At 51.6% G+C, this 7,500-nt stretch overlaps 1 non-coding gene and 1 pseudogene across 1 annotated transcript; both read right to left on the bottom strand.

The window, feature by feature from the left end:
• LOC128307655 (uncharacterized) overlaps nucleotides 1-238 on the bottom strand; it is a 6,654-nt pseudogene extending 6,416 nt beyond the window's left edge.
• Nucleotides 239-635: 397 nt separating this feature from the next.
• LOC128307653 (5.8S ribosomal RNA) lies at nucleotides 636-793 on the bottom strand. Its single transcript, XR_008287721.1, has one exon. It is a non-coding gene; the product is annotated as a 5.8S ribosomal RNA (ribosomal RNA).
• Between the last annotated feature and the right edge of the window lie 6,707 nt (nucleotides 794-7,500).

Raw genomic sequence — 7,500 nt, 5'->3', positions numbered from 1 at the left:
CACCCTCTGTGGGATAATGGGCCACCTTCAAGTTGAACTTGAACTGTTTGCACCGTAAGTGGTAGATAACGGACCGGTCCAGTACACGGAATCGGACAGACGCGAGGTACGCGCCGTCCCTACGTGCTGAGCTTATCCCGTTTCGCTCGCAGCTACTCAGGGAATCCCTGTTGGTTTCTTGTCCTCCCCTTATTAATATGCTTAAATTCTGGGGGTTCTCACACATCACTTGAGGCCTACGTTGGATTTTTCCCGAATGGTAAATAGTAGCACGCACTTGTTCGCTTGTATCCAGCGGGTGGGCGTACCGCACGCGTTACACGACTCGGCCAGACGGCGGGTCCCGGCAACAGACGGCAAGCCAGGTGTTCAAGGGCTTCCGGTGCTCCCAGGTTGTCTTATAGCCGAAGTTCGAACCGTGCGACACGACACGCACCCACTGGGCCAACTGTACCGCCTTACCATTTCAGCGCCCAAGGTCCCCCGCGGAAGGGGTCCGAGCACGCCATGATGCACAGTGCGCCAAACGCGTGTGTTCAAGCCTGCGACACACTCCCGGGCGTGCTGCTCGCCCAGGCGTGCCGCTGGTACGCGGGCGTCCTGTAGTTATGGAATAGTGTGTAACAAGAATTGGTAGGCACTCAAGAATGTGTGCATCGGTCGGGTTTAAACGTCCGATGCGCCATATGCGTTCAACGTGTCGGTGTTCATGTGTCCTGCAGTTCACATTCTGACGCGCATTTAGCTGCGGTCTTCATCGATCCATGAGCCGAGTGATCCCCTGCCTAGGGTTTTGGTATGTTCAACTGTCTCCTATGTTTTCGTTATGCGCTAGGTGCATCTCTCACAACTTAAGTTCCCCGGACAGCGTAACCGTGCACCTCTCGGTTCCTTCGAAGCCGTCCAGGGTGGACAAGGATGACCATTGGTCTTCCTTCCCATTGATCGACGCGCGATGTGGGCGGCATCGGCGCGATCTTGCACAACTTTCGTTCTCTTGATTAGGTTCTCTCTCGCTCGAGGCCAGTGTTTAAATATGTTCTAGTGGGTCTTTACCTTCGCCCATGTGTCACACACTTTACGCGTTCGATGGCTGCCATTGGGAGTGTGCGCACAGGTACGAAGGCCACTGGCCTACGGTCGCGCACGCTCAATATCGTAGTATAGACACACCTCTCTCGCGGGTCTAATTGGCGTGCGCGGCCCCCAAAAGGTAACATAGCAGTTTGTTCTGCTGATACCGTGTTTCTCTATCTCTCTAACCAACTCACACAACAACATATATGTATTGATCGGTAATGATCCTTCCGCAGGTTCACCTACGGAAACCTTGTTACGACTTTTACTTCCTCTAAATCATCAAGTTCGGTCAACTTCGGCCATGCCAGCTGCAGCTCACGAAGGAACCGCGGAAGGTGTGCCTCCAGAGACCTCACTAAATAATCCATCGGTAGTAGCGACGGGCGGTGTGTACAAAGGGCAGGGACGTAATCAGCGCTAGCTAATGACTAGCACTTACTAGAAATTCCAGGTTCATGGGGACCGTTGCAGTCCCCAATCCCAACTAAATGAGCATTTGGGTGATTTCCCGTTCCTCTCGGAATGGGGGCGCCAATTGGCGAGAACACGCTGCTGCTCACATTGTAGCACGCGTGCAGCCCAGAACATCTAAGGGCATCACGGACCTGTTATCGCTCATTCTCACCTTGCTAAACACAAGTTGTCCCGCTAAGCAGGGCAAACGTGGCCGACGACCGCCCGTGAAGGGGCCGCCGGCCTTGACGTCAGGTGCGCCCGGAGGTGCACTGCTGACAGCGTTCTAGTTAGCTTGTTTGAGTCGCGTTCGTTATCGGAATTAACCAGACAAATCATTCCACGAACTAAGAACGGCCATGCACCACTACCCTTAAATTTGAGAAAGAGCTCTCAATCTGTCTTACCTCGATAAGTTCGGACCTGGTAAATTTTCCCGTGTTGAGTCAAATTAAGCCGCAAGCTCCACTTCGTTTTTTTTTTTTGTTAACACTCAAGGGATTTATTTGTACAAAAGCTTAAAAATTAAACTTATATCTATCCCTTGTCTCCCCTTCCTGGACCCGTTCCCTAGCGGGGCTTGGGACCAGGAGTATTAAGCGCACGTGGCATCGCCTTTATTAATTCCATTAATCGTATGGGTCTCCCATCGCATTCGATAATGCCGTTCCTCTATTTACTTTCCACCCCCGAAATTCCCCTCGCTTATCGGCCGGAAGTAGTAGATTCCGTGATAGATGCCAGGGAGTCTGCAGATAGCACCTCACGCACCCCCTGGTTGGACGGCTCCCTTCGTGATGTTCGGCGTAGCCGCTCCATCTCTCGTCTTCTCACACGCCGCCGGATGATGTCCGCCTCCGAAGGGGCTGTCCGACTCCGCCGGCTTCTACCTCGTGGGACTGGTGGTAGAGTCCCTTCCCTCGCTCGTTGACGATAGACCCGCTGTAGGTAGAGTCTTCGCTCGTGTCGCGCTCTCAAGGTACTCGGAGAAGGAGGCAGTCCGCGTCCTCGTGTGGGGATAGGTGGTGGCGCTTCTCCTGCTTCCTCCGCCTGCACCGCCGCCATCAGAATGATCCTCTCACGATCACGTTCAGCTGCTGCCAGTGCGGATGCAAGGCGCACTTCCGCCCGTTCTTCAGCCCTTCGACGACCTCTTCTGTTTCGGCTGGCTCGACCTCGGTTGACTCGGAAGAGGTCCGCCACCCCGTCGACAGACACCTGCTCGCCATCCTGTGCACCAGCGTCGTCTGCTGATGTTATCGCCGGTTGCGATTCGAGATGTGCACGAAGGTTGAGCTGCAGCTCATCCTCGCGCCAGAGCTGCTGTAACACCTTCGTGATTCTGCGTGCAGCTTCCTGGATGTTGTTCCACCGCTCGGGGCTCTCCAGCAACTTCATGCCCATGTTGTCCTCGTTGACTGGGTCGCTGGTGCCGTACCCCAGCAGCTCCACTCGGATGTCCTGGAACACCTCGCACCGGAACAGCACGTGGGCCACCGACTCGACAGACCCCGGGCACCGTGGGCACTCCGCCGATGGGGCAAAACCGCAGACATGGAGGTATTCCCGGAAGAAACCGTGCCCGGTTAACACCTGCGAGAGGTGGAAATCCACCTCTCCATGCCGCCTTCCCATCCACTGGTGCAGGTCCGGGATCACTCGGTGGGCCCAAACCACGTACCGACTGGCCGTTGATGCTGCGGCCGCCTCGTCCCATGCTCTCTGCCACTCCTGCAGAGTCCTCTGCCGCTCCTCCAGCCGGATGTCCTTGCGGCTGGCACCCGGAGCAGCTAGGAGCCTCCGATGGCACCTTGCGTCCTCTCGCACCAGCAGCCTGAACGGCACAAGGCCTGCTAGCACGACTCCGGTCTCGTATGCCACCGACACGAACGAGCTGGTGACGCCACGTGCCAGGGGCTTCTGCACCTGGGCCAGCTTCCGTCGGCACCACTGCAGATCCGTCGCCTCAGACCACACGGGGGCAGCATACCGGACGATCGACTCCGCCACCGCCGCCAACAACCGACGCTTGGCCACCTGGGGTCCACTGTGGTTTCTCATGACTGAGGTGACCACGCCTACCACGCGGAGGGCTTTGGCCGTCGACAGCTCCACGTGTGGCTTCCACGAAAGGTGGTCGTGGATCTGGACCCCCAGGTACCGGATCGACTGCTTACTGTGGATGATGGTGTCTCCGACGCGGAACGGCACCCTCAGTTCACCTCTCCGCAGGCTGGAGATCATCACGCCCTCGGTCTTCTCCGGAGCGAGCTGCAGGTGATGGTCCTCCATCCAGGCCGCGATCGCGTCCACCGCCATCAGGTCATATTCCATTATTCCATGCAAGATTATTCTCGGCCAACGCCGACCCGCGGAGGGCCGGACGCTTTTGTACTAGCCTGCTGTGAGCACTCTAATTTGTTCAAGGTAAACGTGAGTACCCTGAGCACCATGAGGGGCCGGGCCGGACTGAACCGGTTAACCGGTACCCGTTCACGGAGTAAACGCCCAGGCACACCATTGTGAGTCGCAGCCGCGAGCTCGCTCACGGACGGTCCCGGCGTGTAACCGGGCGCCCGCGGCGGTCGCGAGTCTGGACGGGGAATCAACTTCGAACGTTTTAACCGCAACAACTTTAATATACGCTAGTGGAGCTGGAATTACCGCGGCTGCTGGCACCAGACTTGCCCTCCACTTGATCCTTGTTGAAGGATTTATACTCAACTCATTCCAATTATGGACCATCGTTAGAGAGGTCCATATTGTTATTTCTCGTCACTACCTCCCCGTGCCGGGATTGGGTAATTTACGCGCCTGCTGCCTTCCTTGGATGTGGTAGCCATTTCTCAGGCTCCCTCTCCGGAATCGAACCCTGATTCCCCGTTACCCGTCGCAACCATGGTAGTCCTCTACACTACCATCAATAGTTGATAGGGCAGACATTTGAAAGATCTGTCGTCAGTCGGCGAGCGACCATACGATCTGCGAGCTTATCCAGACTTCAACTCAAGCCGCCCGGAGGCGATTGGTTTAACTAATAAGTGCACCAGTTCCAGCACCCGGCGAGGGTACCAGTCCCGGCATGTTGCATGTATTAGCTCTGGCTTTTCCACAGTTATCCAACTAACTCATTGGGTTTATGATCTTGTAAATTATAGCTGTTATACTGAGCCTTATGCGGTTTCACATTCATTGATGTTCGTACTTAGACATGCATGGCTTAACCTTTGAGACAAGCGTATATTACTGGTAGGATCAACCAGAATTCTCTCTCGTACCGGCGTGAGTATCCCACACACGTTCGATACCGGGGTGAATCGAATTCACACTCTTTAACCATAAGCCAACCGAAGCACTTAAGCAACTGGAAGACCACCGGTTCCACATATCTCTCTGAGTGATGCATGTCACCATGCACCGCTTCCACCGTGTATCACATCACATCACACTCTAAACCATTTCACATAGGTCCGCGCGATTGCTCACGGGACCCTATTCTCGCTAGGAGGTTCGGTTCGATTCCTGTACACTACAACGAGCTTTTCCAATTCTTGTGTCCGACTGGCGAACGTTCTGTTGCGTTATAAACTTCGCGGTACTTGCCACCGGGTATGGTGTCCGTACAACCTTCTGAGAAATAGCCGACGCGATCGACGGGATTAACCGACAATGCAGCGCTGGCTCTTGATCGGGCAATTTACGGGCTTTATCGGGCAATTTACGAGCTTGATAGTGCGACTTACGGGCCTGATAGTGCGACTAACGGGCTTGATAGGGCAATTTACGGGCTTTTTGGTGCGAATTACGGGCTTTTTGGTGCGACTTATGGGCTTGATAGGGCAATTTACGGGCTTTTTGGTGCGACTTATGGGCTTGATAGGGTAATTTACGGGCTTGTTGGTGCGACTTATGGGCCTGATAGTGCGACTAACGGGCTTGATAGGGCAATTTACGGGCTTTTTGGTGCGACTTACGGGCCTGATAGTGCGACTTAAGGGCCTGATAGTGCGACTAACGGGCTTTGATAGTGCGACCAACGGGCTTGATAGTGCGACCTATGGGCTTGATAGTGCGACTAACGGGCTTGATAGTGCGACTTATGGGCTTGATAGTGCGACTTATGGGCTTGATAGTGCGACTTACGGGCTTGCTTTTCCATGTTTTTCGCATCGAGCTTCGGTTCGTTTCGAATAATTTTGTCCATGTTTTTCGTTTGCTACGAGAGGTTCGGTTCGTTTTCAGTTATCCCTGTGTTCATGGTTTTCGTGTGCTTCCATAGGTTTGGTCCGTGTTTTTGAGTACTCTTGTCCATGATTTTCGTGTGCTTCTAGAGGTTTGGTCCGATTTTCAGTACTCTTGTCCATGCTTTCACATGCTCTGATAGGTAGGTTCGTTCTCAGTTATCCCTGTGTTCATGGTTTTCGTGTGCTTCCATAGGTTTGGTCCGTGTTTTTGAGTACTCTTGTCCATGATTTTCGTGTGCTTCTTGAGGTTTGGTCCGATTTTCAGTACTCTTGTCCATGCTTTCACATGCTCTGATAGGTAGGTTCGTTCTCAGTTATCCCTGTGTTCATGGTTTTCGTGTGCTTCGATAGGTTTGGTCCGTGTTTTTGAGTACTCTTGTCCATGATTTTCGTGTGCTTCTAGAGGTTTGGTCCGATTTTCAGTACTCTTGTCCATGACTTTCGTTTGCTTCGATTCGTTCACTCCATTACTCTTGTCTGTGGTTTTCGTTTGCTTCGATACGTTCACTCCATTACTCTTGTCTTTGGTTTTCGTTTGCTTCGATTCGTTCACTCTATTACTCTTGTCTGTGGTTTTCGTTTGCTTCGATTCGTTCACTCTATTACTCTTGTCTGTGGTTTTCGTTTGCTTCGATTCGTTCAGTCCATTACTCTTGTATGTGATTTTCGTTTGCTTCGATTTGTTCAGTCCATTACTCTTGTGTGTGGTTTTCGTTTGCTTCGAGTCGTTCAGTCCATTACCCTTGTCTATGATTTTCGTTTGCTTCGATTTGTTCAGTCCAATACTTACCCTTGTCTATGATTTTCGCTCTAGCCCAGTCGCCCTGCGCTCTGGAAATCACATTCCAACTCTATCACCGATAGCGCTCACACCTTGGAAACCACATTTCACCCGGGGAACCTTAGGGTGGATTTTGAGCCTTTCGGGATTGCGAAACCATCATTTAACACTCTAAACTTAATTTCCGCAATCCCAGACGCACTTTCCATATGGTCTCCAAAAATGCGTGTGAGCTGACCTGGTCCCTTATAATAGGCAATGAACACGATTTTGGCAAAATATTTTTTTCAAAATTTTTTGACTCACCGGGTAAAATCGAATTTACTTGGGAAAAATGTTCTAGCAGGGGCCCTCCCATACAAATTTTTTTCTTCTCAAAAATGATTTTCGTTTCACTTTTCATACTCAGGGGAGTCTAAATTTGATGTTTTGAGTCACCGTGAAAAAAAAATTTTTTTGACCCGAGCTTGTGTCGGCGACCCAAAATCGACGCACTTGGGAAATATGTTCTAGCAGGGGCCCTCCCATACAAAAATTTTTTCTTCTCAAAAATGATTTTCGTTTCACTTTTCATACTCAGGGGAGTCTAAAATTGATGTTTTGAGTCACCGTGAAAAAAAAATTTTTTTGACCCGAGCTTGTGTCGGCGACCCAAAATCGACGCACTTGGGAAATATGTTCTAGCAGGGGCCCTCCCATACAAAAATTTTTTCTTCTCAAAAATGATTTTCGTTTCACTTTTCATACTCAGGGGAGTCTAAAATTGATGTTTTGAGTCACCGTGAAAAAAAAATTTTTTTGACCCGAGCTTGTGTCGGCGACCCAAAATCGACGCACTTGGGAAATATGTTCTAGCAGGGGCCCTCCCATACAAAAATTTTTTCTTCTCAAAAATGATTTTCGTTTCACTTTTCATACTCAGGGGAGTCTAAAATTGATGTT

Source organism: Anopheles moucheti (genome assembly GCF_943734755.1).
Source record: "Anopheles moucheti chromosome X unlocalized genomic scaffold, idAnoMoucSN_F20_07 X_unloc_12, whole genome shotgun sequence".
Lineage (NCBI taxonomy): Eukaryota > Metazoa > Arthropoda > Insecta > Diptera > Culicidae > Anopheles > Anopheles moucheti.
The sequence above is the reverse complement of the archived record's forward strand: the minus strand, read 5'-3'. Positions and strand labels throughout refer to the sequence as shown.